Source organism: Lactuca sativa, chromosome 5 (assembly GCF_002870075.4).
Source record: "Lactuca sativa cultivar Salinas chromosome 5, Lsat_Salinas_v11, whole genome shotgun sequence".
NCBI classification, from domain to species: Eukaryota; Viridiplantae; Streptophyta; class Magnoliopsida; order Asterales; family Asteraceae; genus Lactuca; species Lactuca sativa.
The window spans coordinates 210,261,617-210,276,886 of NC_056627.2; positions in this window are offsets into that span (position 1 = coordinate 210,261,617).

The following is a 15,270-nucleotide window of genomic DNA, read 5'->3' on the forward strand; positions in this document are numbered from 1 at the left end:
TCTAGAATGGAGGAATATATGATCCCTTATCTAAGGACACGCGTATCTGATATGATCAGAGTTGACAGCGGCTTTGGAAAGCTACGATTGCAGATCGGGATCCGAAGTCATACGCAGAATAGTTATTAGACTTATCCAAGTGGGAGACTGTTGGATTAGTGTCTAAGTCCATAACTATTTTGGTATGTACTTGACCTGATGGTGCATGGTCCTTTTGGGTTGCCTTCACCAAAGCAACTTGATTGGAGAAATAAATAGAGAGAGAGGTTATTATGATTTATTAATATGTTATAAGAATAATATATTAAAGCATAAATCATATTTGTTTAATTAATATTGGTCAATAATTAATTAGGAATTAATTTTGTGATCAAGTGTAATTAATTAAACTAGAGGGGCTGAATTGTAATTATGTGATGGTTACAAAATAAGGTAAGGATTATCTTATATATATGGTGAACGAATTTGAGGTGTAAATCCCTTAGAATTCGACTAGGATAAGGATTTCTAGGACTTATCTTATGGTTGCTTGGTGGACAAGCAACTAGATAAGGATAAGGACTAAAACCCTAATCTTTACACCTATATAAACCCCCTAAGGCATAGGAATTCGTCCAACCCTTCCCAAGAGGTCCTAAGGACGAATTCTAACCTCCCTCCTCTCTCTTTATACCTTCTCCACTTGCTTATGGTGTTTGTAAGCCATTAGAGGAGTGACACTTGTGACTCTCTGCTTTCCAAGGTCAATTCAAGGAGGAATTGGATTGTTATTGCTACATAACAATCAAGGTATGTTCTTAAACCTATTTACATGTGAGTTCTGATTTCCATATGCTAGAATTAGGGTTCAAAGTCTTGGATTCAAAGTATGTACAATAGAGAAACCTAGATCCGAGCTTTAGGGTTTGTATGAGCACATAGGATGTCTTATGACCAAAACCCATCACCCACAACTCAGATGAACCCTCCGGTCCCTCAACTCAGCATCACAATATAATACTAAAAATGGCTAACACAAGTAAATAGTAGGATATCTCATTACACAGTTCATGCATATACGACCCTCTGGTCACACATAAGATTTACCACTCAAGGTAAGTATAGTGAGAAGACTTACCTCGTAAGCTAATGAATGAAAATCTCACAATCGAGATCTTGATCTCTACTCCCGGGTGTAGCTCCCGCCTAACACATAATAATTATCCCTAATTAATATTTGTCCTCAAGAAGCTAGACTAACCCTTTTACAACTCACAGAAGGGTAAAAGACCATTTTACCCCTCCAAAGCATAATAGTCCTCAATCTTGACCAAACCCTAAAAGTCAACAAAAGTCAACAGCAGGGAGTACGCAGCGCGTACCAGCTCTGTACGCAGGGCATACCCTGTGGCTATCCAGAAATAAGGAACTCAACCCCTATGTTGCGAGTACTTGGATTACGCCCAACGTAAGTCCCAATTTCACACTCCTCGTGGTTTTTGGTCTGAATCGGCTAAGACATAAGCTCATATCCCAGATATGGGTACTCTAATGCCTCTTAATCCATAAAATCAGTGACTTTAAGCCTTTGCATGGCTGTAAAGGTCACCAACACCCAAATCATACCACTTCCTTCCTTAAGAGACTCATAACTCATGCATGGTCAGCTCTTACTGACCAAGATTAGATTTTTATGGCTCTATGTCAAATAAACTAACAAGGGACAGATCTCGGATTCTAGGGGCTTATCAACTCATAAAGCCATCAACTTTGGGGACAAAAACCTTAAAACACCTCACATATAAACACAAACAAAATATTAGGAAATCTCGGAGCTTTTTACCTCCAAATGAAGCTTCTCTCACTACTAAGCTCATATCCAAGTGCTTGGGCTCTCACTCCTTATTCTCCAAAGCTTCCTTTCCACTTCTAATGCTCAAGAACACACCCACAAGCTCTCAAAGGCACTCTCTTTCTACAAGAACGAGGGTTAGGGTTTTGGGGAGGATAAGGATCTGGAAATGGTGGCCAACAAGGAGGCCATAACGTTCTTTAAATAGGGGCTCACTTAATATTAGGGTTTCATCCTAGTCCTGGTACGCCTCGCGTGCACCTTGGTATGCCCAGCATACTAGGCGACCCTCCGCGATCAAACACGCGCACGAGTACATTGAGCGTACACTCTAGTACGCCCCACGTATCCATCTACCACTCTTCTCTTTATCAATGACCAATATGAAATTGCTCAAAGATTAGGGTTCACAAGGTATACCTGGGTTTTTGGATGTTACACCGCAACCTCATCCGTTTACGGCCAACTAGCCGACACGTCCCTTCCTTCAATTCCCAGATGATATTCCTTCGGTGGACCAGAATGCTTTTGTTTGATGGAAGATTAAGCTACTACCTAAGCAGATTTACGTTCCTCGAGTGCTTCATTGAGATACTACAACCATGTTTGGTTTGATGGATTGGTTGGAGCCGTATCTCAAACAGGTGTTTGATGGCGGACGATTTACCCGTGAGGGATGGCATCATTTTGTTGGGATACACGATAGGATCTACCGGGAGTTGTACCTTGAGTTCTTCTCTACCCTCTATTTTGATAAGGACGTTGAGGACTGGCATGATCAGATGACCCTGACTTTTAGATTGGGAGGGGTGGCCTGATCTTGTAGTGTAGTAGAGCTGGGGAGACAGTTGGAGATCTATTCTTTTGTTGAGGTGGAGAGTCCTCATTTTGTGCCTTACTTAGATAGTTATGTTTGCTCGCAACCCTAGAGGTATAGCCATCTGACTGATTAGGTGCTTTCCTAGGGTGATTATGTGGCGACGGAGGCCAAGGAGACTAGTTTCAGATCTCTCGTTATGCACTTGTTTCACCTTCTTGTTGCATCCGCCATTTTTCACTGTCTTGAGAGTGACAAGGTCCATTTTGTAGACCTTTTCAAGATGTGGTGTCTAATCCATAACGAGGTTTTACTCAACATTCCTTTCACTATTGTCTTTATCTTTCTCGCTTGGCTATGTACTCTTTGCCACATAATAGGATTTGTGGAGGACACTTTGTTTCTCGTTTGGCTCGTTCTTAGGACATCTCTACCCAGGGGATGATTTTGAATGAGCCTATAGATATGGATCACATGAATTTGGGTCAAATGCATGTGGTTGAGTGTGGTGCTAATGGGATTTATAGGATCCTTGTTGAGTAAATCGTGGAGCCTATTCACCAGATGGATCCAAATCAAGGTGTCGAGCAAGAGTTTCAGCCTAATCCTACTCCTTGTAGATAACATGCTCGACGTGTTCCTCATACTACTCAGTAGTTTCCTGAGCCATATATCGATCTTCGCAATTTCTCTCGTCGTGTGTATGAGTTAAGCAGAGAGCAATAGGATTTTCGGTCAGAGGTTTACCAAACTCATCAATAGATTAAGGGAGATCTAAAAGGCTTCTTCGCTCATTAGGTTTTTGACTATACACCTCCTCAACGGTCGACCGACGGAGATGGTCCTTCCGGGACACATGATGACGAAGATGGTGATGATGAATCAGGGGTTGCAGATCACGAGGATTATGATGTTTTGGACTGATTTTGTTGTTTCTATGTATTTAGTCGTGTTCTTGGATAATTGGTACGGTGGATGTTGTAGGATTTTATATTTTTTATCTATTTGTCTTGGGTCGTCTATTTTTGTTTATCAATTACCAAATCTAAACCATGTTTGTGCATTAGTCCAACTAAGGTTACACATAGGTGATCAATCTATGTCTAATCATGGCTCGACCCATGTACAATATATTTAGTTAGGATGATTGTTTCATGCGAGTTTGGAAGGTAAACATAATGTTGGTGAGTTCCTAGGTTTTGATAATGTATAAAGTAAGTTAGCGTTTTTTAGAATATAGTGATCCATGTTCTTATTGTTTGTAAGAAATTTATACACTATAACTACTTTTGTTTGGACAATCATACTGAATATTAAGGGTGATTGATGTTAATATCCTAAGTATATTCTCAATGACTAGGTTTGAATCTTTCTAGCATCTCCATGTTTGTGTTCTTATGTTATATCTTTTTGAAGTTTTTGTACCATTGGATTTCTTGACTTTATTCATGAGGTTGTGTATATATTAAGTATTATAGTATTTATAGTTTTATAATTACTATATGCGGTCTTAACTCGTATCCTTGAGTCTGTGTATGTTATTAGATTTTATAGTATTTATAGTTTTATAAATACTATTTGTGGTCTTGACTCGTATCTTTAAGTCTATATATGTTATTTCAACTTCTTTGAGGTGTCCCTTCAAAAGTATGGTTGAACAATGTTACTGTAAGTTCCTATAATCGAGCTCATGACTGTTGTATTCCCTAAGAAAACACTTTATCTGATGTCACCAAAGTTTAGAAAATTTTTGTCTGATATGACTTAGCTATCATGTTGTAGAAACTGCAGGTAGGGTGTCAACCCCATATATATCTATATATATCTTTCCCGCTCACTTAAATTTTAATGATTATAGGTCGAGGCTAGCTAAAGGTAATTTAGCTAAGGATGAATAGTGTCTCATCTAACCATTGTGTTGTCATCATGTGTTGATTTTATATTGTGTGTTGTTTTGTCATACCCCCGAATGAGGTGGCGGAACATGTTAGGCTGTGTGACTAAGTTCATGGACCACAGGTAAACTGAATATATAACGCAAGTACAACAATAAATAAAATAACATTTGTATTCTCTTGATGTTTGAATACAAGGTTCTTACAGATATTAATAGTACATGAATTACCTTAATAGATTGGCAGATAATACAACAACTAGTAAACTAGGTCACTTGTAATCCAATCCATCTTAACTGTCTGTTTAGTGATTTCTAGAGAATACATGTAGTTTTGAGGGGCAACACAAGGTTGGTGATAGTTATAGGTTTTCTTCTAACATCAGTATTACTTTTTTTTAAAAACCTAAAAAGTATTTTCTTTGTAAGTATTGTTGGATTAATGTCTAAGTCCATAACTATATTTGGTATGTACTTGACCCGACCCGGCATGGTCCATTTGGGTTGCACTTCACCGACACAATTTATATGGATAGTCTTTTGAGAATAGTATATTTATGATTTATATTAATATATTATAAGTTCTAATATATTAATATATAATCATATTATTTAATTAGTATTGATCAAGACTTAATTTAGAATTAATTAAGTGATCAAAATGAACTAATTAAATATGGACTCTTATATATATGGAATGGGCCAAGTTCATTTAGGTTGGGCTAAGCTTTCATGGATAGTCCATGGAGTGTTTAACCCATGGATCATATGAAATGAAAGGTCATGGGTTTAACCCTAGTCTCCATACTATATAATGATGTCATTGGTTGGTGAAATCGGCACTAGTGTGGGCACACTAAGAGGGCTAGCCGATTGCACTAGAGAGAACCTAGTATCCATATTCTCTAAAGTCTTCCAAGGTGATTTGGTGATTTGTGATTCCACTTGAGGCTTCCACACTATTGGGGCTAAGCTCTTAAAGCATGAAGACATCAAGCTACACCAAAATGTATGTCATCTAACTAGTACTTTGTAGTATAAGAGCTTCATAATATGCTAGTTAGGATTAAAGCCTTGGGAAGTTCTTATTTGCATGTATAATAGAGAAAACATAGATCCAAGGTTTATAGGGTTGCATGTACACCATAGGAGTGTTAGAATGCTCAAAACCCAACAGTGGTATCAGAGCCTAGGCTTGTTTTCTTGTTATCCTTGCAAAACTGCTTAAAAATCGAAGTTTTTTGCTGTCTGGGCATCAGAATCGGCGATTCCATCAGGAGAATCGGTGAGTCCATGCCTAAAAAGTGATCAAAACGATCCAACTCGCCGAGTTGGTTCATGCACTCGATGAGTTGGACCCCCAGACAGCATAAATTCGACTGTTTTGGCTGGAATTGGACTAGGAACATTACCCTAAGATGTTTTTGGACTTATAATCTTGTTTTTGATGTGATAATGTTCATCCTAATCCAATTTCAAAGATAATTGTCAATAGATTCATGTTTTGTATTAGTTTAAGTGTTATGCTAATTACATGAAAAAGTTTGATTCCAATTATCTTGTTCATATGAGTTGCTTAGATTAATAGAAAGGTTGATTGACGATGTGCCTTTGATCCATTTCAATCTAAGAATTGATTTTAAAATGTGTTTGTGTAACTTGTCCTCAAGTTACATGAAAAGTCACATTAAAGATTCTTAAAACTCATGAAAGATGGCAAAGGTTACAAAATGAAGAGTCTTGTTCTCATTAGATGGTTTTATGATTCCATAACTTGTCCTCAAGTTATGGAGGTTCAAGAGTCTCTTCATTAAATAAAATATGGGTAACCTTAGTTAAACTCATAAAGCTTCCATAAGTTATGAATTATGAAGAGTCACTTTCTTAATTACTTTAAAGTCTTCCATAACTTGTCCTCAAGTTATGGAACTTGAAGAGTTTTTTTTAATTAAAATTACTTTAAACTCATAAGTTATGGAATTAATTAGTTTTGAATACCTTCAAAACTTGCCCTCAAGTTTTGGAATTTGAAAAGTTTTCACTTATGAATACTTTAATTCCAAGTTAGCCCTTAGAATTTTAAAAGTTAAAATTCAACCCTTATACTTTATAATATTACAAGTTAATAATATTTATATTTATGTATAAGAGTAAAGTCAGTCTTACCGTTAGTAGGCCTCATTCACAAAGCTGGTCTATAAGGGGGTATAAGGTTACTGCCTATAAAATGGCAGTTTAATGGGTGTCCACTCTCACCCACCGCTTCCTTGATCGGTGGAGGGTCGTTAGCCGAACGGGTAGGACAAGGACTATAATTCTCCCTTCATTAAAAGTATTAATGATAAATACTAAGTAACTAAACCTTTTATAAATACCCAATCTTAGTTACATAGGAAAATGTGAATAAGGTGCTAATCCATGAAATTACACTTTGCACTTTGTTTAAGTCGGTTAGTGGAGCGTGTGTGGTTAACCGGCACACTAACTCGTATTTAACAAGGTAGCCAAAGGGTAACTTAATGTTTATCATAGTATCAATGGAGCGTGTGTGGTTAACCGGCACATCGATTGAGGGGTAAACACTTAAGGGTACCAAGTAATTTGCATGGTTACTTCACACCTTGTTTTGTGATCCTCGGCATCGAAGTCACAAAACCTGAAGGGCACAATCGAGATTGAAACATGCCATTGAAAGTTCAATGAATCTAAAAGATCTAGGAGTTTCAAATCCAATTAAAACCTAATAAATATTTCGTTTTTCATGGTGGAAATTGGTGAATCGTCATTCACCTACCTTCAAATATTCTATAACTTGGATTACGTCATCCCTCTTCCAAGTTATAAAATAGTTTGTTGGGTCCTAGACTTAATATTTCATATTGGGTGTTATATTAAGGACTTTAAGTCAACTATCTTGAATATCTCCCAAAAGATGTCAAGTTCAGACATCTATGATCCTCCCAAATATCTTGGAACTTTACTTCCTCCACCTCCTCCAATTATTCTCCCTAACCCACAAGTTCTTGAAAAGTTTAAGGTCACTCAATCCCTATTGGCAAGCAAAGGTCTATGTGTGATCACATCTTGGAGATGCAGTCACATATTGACAAGCTGGGAGAGTTGGGTGTCAAAGTCTTGAGAAAGTTGGTGGTTCAATGACTTTCTAAGTCACATAGTGAGTTCCTTTGGGACTCCTATGAAACAGAATTTGACAAGACCCTTAATGATCTTATCTATTTGCTTGGTGCTGCTGAATCAGCAATGATTTGGAAGGCTAGTAAAGCAAATTTGATTAGAAGATCGACTTCCCAAAACTTTATGGACATTGACAATGGTGACACTGGAAATCTAGAAAAAGCATTCTCTTCCCATTGGAAAGGGGTCGGCCATAGTCAACTCAGTTGACCAAATGGTAAAGAGAAAGGCTAAGTCTGAGAGTATCCCATGTACCAATCCCAAAGGATCCATATGGTTCTAATGCCAAAAAGGAAAGGGCATTGGTTGCGAAGCTGTCAAATTTACCTGAAAGATCATAAGGCTGGTAAAGTCAATAAGTTTGACTCTACTTCAGGTAAGGTTCACTATCAAACTCTATTAAGTTTCTATTCTGAGATTCTTATTACATGATGTGACTGGGTCACATGTTGATGTTTTAAGAATCAAAGGAAAAGTGAAGGAAACTTAAAGAAAAAATATGCTGAATTTGATCGCGAAGATGGATTTCTTTCACTTGGTTGAAGATTGAATTCTTGAGCTACTTCTTAGGAGTTATGATAGATTGCTAGGAAACATGTAATATCATAGTTTTTATTTTCACGTTGCATTGTAAGGAAAAGTTTTTTCCGCATTTTAAAATAAATAAAAGTTTGTTTTACTTTATTTTTATCTCCTTACAATGGCATTGATGAAAACTTGATGTTTGTATGTTTATAGAAATATTGGAAATATGAATTTGATTCTTTTATTTGTGGTAGTGTCTGAATTTACCAAATAAGGAAAGTTTCTCATCACCCAAGTTTCAGTTAGATAGAAACTTGGAATCATGCAAGTTTTATAGTATGATGAATGAGAACTTTCGAGCATTGAAAAATTAAGACTAACTACTTGTTCACATGGATGTGTGAGTCAAGAGAAGGACTAAGGGATCAAGTACACTTTCTTGTGCACTTGTCAAAGTCCACCACAAAAGATTTATAAGACTATTCGTCATGATTTACTAAAGTTTAGTAAATATGGTTATACTTACAGGCTTAAGTATAATTCTGAAGCTTTGAAAAATTTCGATGTATGGCAGAACGAATGAAAATATTCAAATTAGGCAGAAGGATAAAAGTTTCTCAAATCTGAAAAGATGGGAGAGTACTTTAGTATCATGTTTTAAGATCATCTTAATGATTTTGAGACCTTATCACAATTCATCCTCTAAGTGCATTCTGATAGCTAAGAAGAGGAGCTATGAATTGTTGAAGTGGTCAAATTAAGAAGATGAGTCATACTTGGTTTCAAAACAAGTCTTAGCGTCATACTCCAAGACTGTAAGTTGAGTGATATATCTTAAAGAACGGTTTAAAACACTTTTCAAATGTAAGAGTAAAAGTTTTCTACTCTTGTACATTTTAAATTGGTAAGTTGTGATGTTTTGGATAAAACAAAGACCAACTTAGGCCAATTGTATGAAGTGTCTGTCTTGATTAGAATCCACACTATCTCTTGAATATTTGGCAAGAAAGTCTTATAGGTCAAGGAGACAGTGGGAGTCTACAAGATCCTGAAAGGGTTTCAAGAAGTAATCAAGAACAAAAACCTGTATTTCATCACTAACACACAACTAGAGGTTTATAACCTATCGTGTTGACATTTCTGTGCACATTCCAGTTAAGTTGGCTATACATTTGAGATCTATATGTTCTCAATTGTTTGCATAGCTACTTGGAAGCAATGGCAGGCCCTTGAGCTGCCAAGTGGCAAGAAATTAAGATTGCACAAGTTCAATCCATATGAATTAGGATTTGTCACTAACCTAGTCCTGTGATTATGGTTTTGACAAATTCACTTGGATAGGAACACTTACACCATAAAATCTAAGTGTCATAAGTTTTCTCTTCGATTCATGAAAATGATGGTAAGGAAACTCTTTCACTAAGTAGATTTTGAGTAGATAGCATTTGTGGGAATGACAAAAGGTCTAAACATTATGATTACGACATCCCTCTTCATAATTGTTTATACACACATGTGAGCTATCTAAAAGAGGTGTATGATATTGATAAAGTCTTATAAAGGAAATCTAGTATCAGAAATCTGAACTTTGGTAAGTAAGTCAATAAAGTATTGATTTCTAGAAGTCCAGTTGATTTCTGGGTACATGTCAAAGCTAGTGGGAGCATAAGTGTTATGCTAATAATCATCATGTTAGTGGGAGCATGATAATTATGATAAGTATTGCAAGTTAGCAATGCTAATTATAGAAAACAAAAGTTTCAATTCGCGAGCTTGTAGGGGTTCAAAAAGTTGTTTTGCTATAATTAAGGGAGAGGAAATTATACTACATTTAAATTATGAAAAGCTTAGATTGAGGTTATAATCACTCTAAAGAGCTTACATTAAGAATTTAATCACCTTTAGTCAAGAATATATATATGAATTTCATGTTGGATTGGTTCAACTTAAGAAAAATTCTATATATTGCGTTCTCAAAATTCGACTATGATTACGACATCCCTTTTCATAGTCAAATTTTGAGAACATGGCAAACAAAAATTATTATGGCAAAAGACTGATCTAGAACCATGTCTTTATGTGAAACATCATGAATCGTGTCCCATTTACTTTGGGTACAAGATCGATTACATGTGCTATAATATTTATCCTTTCTGAATTTTCAAAATGCCTAGGGGCATTAAGGAGGAAAATGTCAAGAATTGGATATGACTAAAGTGATTAAGCAATTGTCGAGGACAATCTAAGGTTTACCAAAGATTGGTTGCTCAAGGACAGTTGGAAGTATACTGGAAGGACCATATTGACATAGTCTGAAAAGAGGCAACTCTTGTTCAGAAGTTGTAGTTAAAATGGGAATATAGAGTTGTATTCATAGGTGGAAGCAATCTGTGTAAGATTAGAAAAAAAAACTTAGTGCAAGAAGCATGTTCAAAGCAATGCATACTTTGAACATAAGGCTTTGTGTCCATGGAGTAGGTCTTCATTGGAATACCCTGTAATGATTGTTGACAAGTTTTTGTGACTTTGTACACATTCATTGCAAGAGGGTAGTGCATTTAAGTTTAAAATCTAACATATTTAGATTTGAGAGTGTGAAATTAGAATCATTGAAAGTTTGGTCAATTGGTTTATTTCACAATATTAAGGATCATAGACAAACATAGAGTGCATACTTGGTGTATGGAAAAACTATTGTTTAGAAAAACATAGTGTACATGCTTGGAGCATGGGATAACTAGTGTTTTAATTCAAGTATAAAGTTGATAGAACCGAAACAATGAATAACGAGTAATCAGTATGGTGATAAATAGAAAGTGTTTTATTTATATTCATAGGTTTTGATACCATATTAGATTCATTTATTCTTGTGTTTCACTTTGCATGTTTTGACTTCCATAATAACAAGGTTATTCTTCCGGAATCACTAAGTTATTTAAACCATCCACAGTCGCTCATATGTTGGAAGTAGATATGAATTAAGACTGTCATGGGTTGGCATGTAGAGGTCTAAGATGTTGGACAAAGGGCTACAACACTCATGAGTGCTCATAATTTCTGAGTATTAGATTCAACCCGCTCTCATTGGAATCACTTCATGGATTTTATCACGAGTGATCATGAGACGATAATATCTTATATTCTTCAAACCTAGAGATATGAGTTGATAGTACATTGATTGCACGAAAACACATTGGTAACTCGATCTTATAAAACGTGCCTTTGTGTATGATTCAACAAGTAGCAAAACAAGCGATATGAGTCGAAGTTTATCCCTTCCTTTTACCTTTGGGATTAAAGCGATATTTGTGGGCCCCTCGATGATTTAATGATGACACATGTGAGTGCTTGGCCAATCCAGGACTGATTTGATTTGTTCAATCAGTCAGTCGTCATGAATCGGAAATCGGGAAACAACAAATGGACAGAGAGAATGATTATAATCCATGTATCAGTCCATATGATATCTAGAATGGAGGAATATATGATCCGTTATCTAATGGACAAGTCATTTACAAAGTTAGAGTTCGACCGCGACTTTAAGAGCTATGATTGCCAGTTAGGTTTTGAAGTCATACGCAATAATAGTTTTAGACTTATCCAAGTGGGAGACTGTTGGATTAATGTCTAAGTCCATAACTATATTTGGTATGTACTTGACCCGACCCGGCATGGTCCATTTGGGTTGCACTTCACTGACACAATTTATATGGATAGTCTTTTGAGAATAGTATATTTATGATTTATATTAATATATTATAAGTTCTAATATATTAATATATAATCATATTATTTAATTAGTATTGATCAAGACTTAATTTAGAATTAATTAAGTGATCAAAATGAACTAATTAAATATGGACTCTTATATATATATATATATATATATATATATATATATATATATATATATATATATATATATATATGGAATGGGCCAAGTTCATTTAGGTTGGGATAAGCTTTCATGGATAGTCCATGGAGTGTTTAACCCATGGATCATATGAAATCAAATTTCATGGGTTTAACCCTAGTCTCCATACTATATAATGATGTCATTGGTTGGTGAAATCGGCACTAGTGTGGGCACACTAAGAGGGCTAGCCGATTGCACTAGAGAGAACCAAGTATCCATATTCTCTAAATTCTTCCAAGGTGATTTGGTGATTTTTGATTCCACTTGAGGCTTCCACACTATTGGGGCTAAGCTCTTAAAGCTTGAACACATCAAGCTACACCAAAGGGTATGTCGTCTAACTAGTACTTTGTAGTATAAGAGCTTCATAATATGCTAGTTAGGATTAAAGCCTTGGGAAGTTCTTATTTGCATGTATAATAGAGAAAACATAGATCCAGGGTTTATAGGGTTGCATGTACACCATAGGAGTGCTAGAATGCTCAAATCCCAACAAGTATAACAATAGTTAAAACTGTGTTTGTAAAGTCTTTAAAAGCCAAAATGTATCTTTGTAAAATTGTATTTGTAAAGAATCCTTGAATATACTTGAAAATCCAAAGTGTACTTTTGCATAAGTAAATCCATATTTAAAATAGTTTTAAAAGCCTCCAATCCCATGGTTTGTGGCGAGAGAGAGAAAGATTCTAATTAATGTTTATAGTAAGTCCTATAACCGAGCTATGTGTCTGAATGTACCCCCTAAATACTTCATTGGACATTGTAGTAACAATAGTAGACACCTCTCACTCACTTCAATTAATCGGTCGAGGTTGTAGTCGTAGCATCCATAAATTTTATGCCAAATTTAAACTTTTCAGTCATAAATAAAAATCAAATAGCATTGTTTAAAAAAATGTTTTCAAATCATTATCCATAAGAGTGTCCCAAAATCATAACATAAGGATGAGGAGCGGTACGGTCACGCCTTCGCCTAGCCATGATCTCCTGAAGTACCTGAAACAATAAATTGAAAACTGTAAGACCGAGGGCTTAGTGAGCTACCCCCAAAATACCAATACCACATCAGTACTAATCAATCAATCAATCATGCATACCGGGCCATCGGCCTGACTAGACCACCCTACAGGGACTACAGTCTATCTGGATCTATCCCGAGCCTTCGACACAACTGGTCCGCCACATGGGCCTATAGTCTCCCCGGACCACTCATAGGGTATGTTGCCCTTCAGCACAAAGCAGGACCGCCTCAACCCAACCAACGAGCAAATAACCATATGCGCATAACCATCATATACAAACATCAAACATATCTATCTCACTGATCATCAATCATAGAATTCTCTCATAACTAGAGTACCGACCTAGCAGGTCACTAACATACCAATCCCCATGGATCATAAGAGCATAGCATATTGTCTACCCTGATTCTGATCAAATAGATCATAACCACATATAGCATACCATAACAATAACAAATAAAGGGTCGGCCTTGGTACCGTAGACCCTATCGATATAGTGAGGATAACTCACCTCACAAATGTCGACTCGGAAGGTAAACTCCAACTCTCGGATCACTTGACATAGGCACCACCACGTAGTATCATAGTATAATATACTCGTAAGTCCTTAACCTTATAAGGTACTCCATAACCCACTAGTCGACCCCTGATCGAAGTCAAAGTCCACAGTCAAGGTCAACAGTCCATGTTGACCTTGACTCGCCAAGTACCCTCGGCTACTCGTCGAGTTCCTTGAAGCGTATTCCAACTCGCCGAGTACCCTCGGCTACTTGTCGAGTTCCTTCGATTCTCGATCAAACTTTAAGGCCACCCGTCGAGTTTCCTCCTTGCAACTCGACGGATACACACACATACATGTCCTGGAGAAAAGTCATCTGACTCGCCGAGTTGTTCTTCAACTCGTCGAGTCTATAGCAATCATCATCGGACTCGCCGAGTTGTTCATCCAACTCGTCGAGTTCACGACCATCTTCATGTGACTCGCCGAGTCAATCTTGCGACTCGCTGAGTCCATTCAGTCCTTTTTCCATACAGACTTGCTTTGAGCCATGCAGCGGCTCCATCTCATAGATCCAAGCTTCTAGGGCATGCTTATCACGTAAAGTTGCAAACATTACGTGCATGCATGGCTATAAAGGCTCTAAATGCCTATTTTAAGTTCTTAATGGAGCTTCATGCTTAAGAGGGACCTCAATCGTGACGAAAACTATAACTTTATGCTTCTAGAATCCAAGGAGGGTCCAGATCTGAAGTTACAACTTCAGATCTAGCCCATAGCTCATCTTACCAACTTAATATTCCACAAAACCCCTAAAACTCAACCAATAGAAGAGATCTACAAGAAAAATGGCAATTTGGGTACCTCTGGAAGATGATAACTGAGATAAATGTTGATTCCCACACTCTACTTGCTCCAATCTCCTTCTCCTCCAAGCCTTCTCCCTCTAAAGATTCTTTTCAAGCTTCAAACACACAATGGGCACACATACACAAATTAGGGTTCTCAAGGACTCTCTAGAACTGTAAAGAGGCCCAAGGGAGGTTAAGGTTCCTTTAAATAGGGTGCAAAACCCCGGTATTTAGGGTTTCATCTGCCAGCTCCTACTCGCCGAGTCCCAATATGGACTCGTCGAGTAGGTCACTTAACTTGCGATCCCACCCCGCTACTACTTGACGAGTAGGGCAACCAACTCGTCGAGTAGGGCCTAACCCAAAAATTTTATTTAAAACAATACCTTGGAATCGGGGTGTTACAACTCTCCCCCACTTGAACTAGACTTCGCCCTCGAAGTCCGCTGGAATAAACAATATCGGGTAATGCTAGCGCATCTCCGCCTCGGGCTCCCATGTCCACTCGGATCCCCTCCAATGTTCCCACTGTACCTTTACTAAAGGTATTTCCTTGTTCCGCAGAATCTTATTCTTCCTTTCCAAAATAGCCACATGCCTCTCCACATAGTTCAGGCGCTCGTCGACCTGAATGTCATCTAACGATACCACTGCCTCCTGGTCCATAATGCATTTTCTCAATTGCGAAACATGAAATGTGTTGTGGGTCCGGCTAAGCTC